This window comes from Montipora capricornis, chromosome 6, assembly GCF_036669925.1.
Source record: "Montipora capricornis isolate CH-2021 chromosome 6, ASM3666992v2, whole genome shotgun sequence".
Taxonomy (NCBI): Eukaryota; Metazoa; Cnidaria; class Anthozoa; order Scleractinia; family Acroporidae; genus Montipora; species Montipora capricornis.
The window spans coordinates 39,834,793-39,837,292 of record NC_090888.1 but is presented as its reverse complement, the minus strand read 5'-3'; the positions used below and the strand labels follow the sequence as shown (position 1 = coordinate 39,837,292).

The 2,500-nt window shown below is 35.0% G+C and overlaps 2 protein-coding genes across 2 annotated transcripts in view; one reads left to right on the top strand and one right to left on the bottom strand.

Moving 5' to 3' along the window:
- Positions 1 to 1,984, top strand: part of LOC138052139 (uncharacterized) — a 10,184-nt gene extending 8,200 nt beyond the window's left edge. The window contains exon 4 of the mRNA XM_068898517.1: positions 188 to 1,984. The gene's annotated coding sequence lies outside the window, so the exon portion shown is untranslated. The remainder of the gene's footprint in view (positions 1 to 187) is intronic.
- Positions 1 to 2,500, bottom strand: part of LOC138052136 (hatching enzyme 1.2-like) — a 43,685-nt gene that overhangs the window by 12,216 nt on the left and 28,969 nt on the right. The gene's annotated exons all lie outside the window — the stretch shown is intronic.

Sequence of the window (2,500 nt, the reverse complement as noted above, 5' to 3'; positions counted from 1 at the left end):
GTGTAAATGGCACAGAGGAGAGAGCAAGAACCAAATCGAAAGATGCAACATTGTCAGGGAGACTATTTTGCCAGAGTAAACTGTTGTTGAAGAAAAAAGTAAAATTTAATGTTAATGTCTTATTCACAGTAGTCATGCCACTGTGGCTAAATGAGTTTTTTTTTTTTTTTTCTTTTTTGATATTCAGAAATTGATGTATCGCAAAGAAGTGATAGATAAGGCAGAACTTTCACTGGATGACAAAGCCAAAATGAAGGCTTTATTAAACCTTCACAATGCTGTGGAAATTATTTCTTCAGAGGAAAGTGAAGACAATGAAGAGGGGACTGGTGGTCCGCCACCAAGGTTCATCAAGCCACTACGCTGGGAGAGGTCGAAGTTAAGAAACATCAAGGCTGTTCTTTATGCCTTGCAAGTCGAAGAGGCAAAAAAGAACAGCTGCAAAAATAACCAGAAAGGCTGATCAAAACATGTCAGATAGACCGGTACCAACAAACTGCCCCTCATGGGCAGGACGCCAGTAATTCCTACTAAGAGACTTACAGTGTAAAACAATTTAATTGCTACAGTAACCTTCACTATGGCAACTGGGTGTCACTGTTTGGGTGTTGTGTGCAAAAAAGTTAAAAGTGATGGACCACGGTGACAAACTCTCTTCAGAACTCTGCATCCACTAACACCATAGTAGAGGACACTGTGGCGATTTGCTTTAACGTGCCTTAACGTGCCTTCTTTAGACAGTTAAACCCTGTGATGATCAAACTAACTTAATTTTGCACAACCTCATTGGCTAGGTGATAAGAGTTTTATTCTTAAAAGAAAACCTTTACTTGACTGTGTTCATTAAAATTGCTGACATTACAAGACAGTCATTGGGTTATCCTAACAACAAAACTGGGAGTGTCAGATAAAAGGCAACACAAAAATGAGTCGCTTGTAAAATGAGGCAGTTTGTCATTATTATTCAAACTCAAATGTAGGGAAATTCTTATAGAGTACTTTGTAGGTGTATGTCACAGCCAGGTCCACTTTGTAGCCATGTATGCAGTTACAGCAGAGTGACATAACAAAAAGTGTGGTACATGTGTCGACATACTGGCTTGTATATTAAGCCTATGGCTATTTTTGTTTGCATCACAGTCACCTTTGCAGCATCAGTCTGATACTCCCTAATGAAGCTAATTAAGGCCTCTCAGTGGTTTGTATAGGCTTAAACAATAACTTTTGGGGATGGTCCACCAAGTACTGGTACCAAGTACGAAAATACCAGCTATTTAAAACATTTATTTGGTGGTCATTTCCTGTCAATGTTTGTTTTAATAACGTTAATGTTACACTTAACTGGTACTGGGTGGTGACATGCCTTGAAATAATTTACATACATGAATTATCATTATTTTTTTAATTTAGAGTAGTAAGCATTTGTTATAGTGCGTCCAGAAAAAGTTTGAGTGACAAACCTCCAGATCATCAGTAACAGCCTTCACAACTGATACTGGAGAAACTGGTATTTTTGTGCAAAGGTTTTCTTAATTTAAACTTAAAGAAAGGAGTGCACCGTAAAAAGATGTTTTAAGATTAGATAATATAGTTAGTTTTTAATACAGCAATTTGATACATTTACAGATTTCCTTATGAGATCTTATGCAGTCTTAAATGAGTAAGACCTTTATTTGAATATTGTTCTTATAAACTTATTTACCGTATTTACTCGAATAAGTGCCGCGGCGCTTATTTAATTTTCCGCGCCACAAGTGCGGCGCTTATTTAAACAATGTACAAGACAAATTTACTTTTTCTATATTTTTATTCAACGGTACACTTTCTATCTGTTAATTTTCCCATGGACTGATACTAAACTGATAGTATATCTAGAATTACGAGAGAAATTCACGCGGTGAAAAAAACCCGTTGTGGACCAATTTACAACGTTCAGTCAAAAAGAAAGAAAGAGAGCTTACCGCCCGAGCGGAGAAATACAGTCACTTTGAACTAAAGAACATCACATTTAAGGAAAATAAATTGCCGATGCTGTTTTAAAATTGTTTTATAGTGTTTTTCTCGGAATTCCTCGAATAAGCGCCGCATCGGCGGTGCGGCGCTTATTCACTTTTTTGTCCCAGATACGGCGCTTATTCGAGGGCGGCGCTTATTCGAGTAAATACGGTAATAGTCTTACTGTAAACTACTTCTTGGAGTTATGTATTTTGGAATATACGTTACTAATTTTAAAATAACTTTATGATATAATGTTATTTAATTAGTTATTATATAATAATTATTATGTCAAGGAGAAAGAAGGTTGAATATTGCCAATTCTAAAATGACTATTTAGTTAAAATGGAAAAGTTACAATAAAAATGTTACAGTGTTAAAATATATGATATAATAAAGTTATTTATTAATTACTATATAATATTTCAATGAGAAATAAAGTTGAATTTTGTCAAATCTAAAATGATTATTTAATTGAAATGGAAAAGTTACAGTATCAAGCATC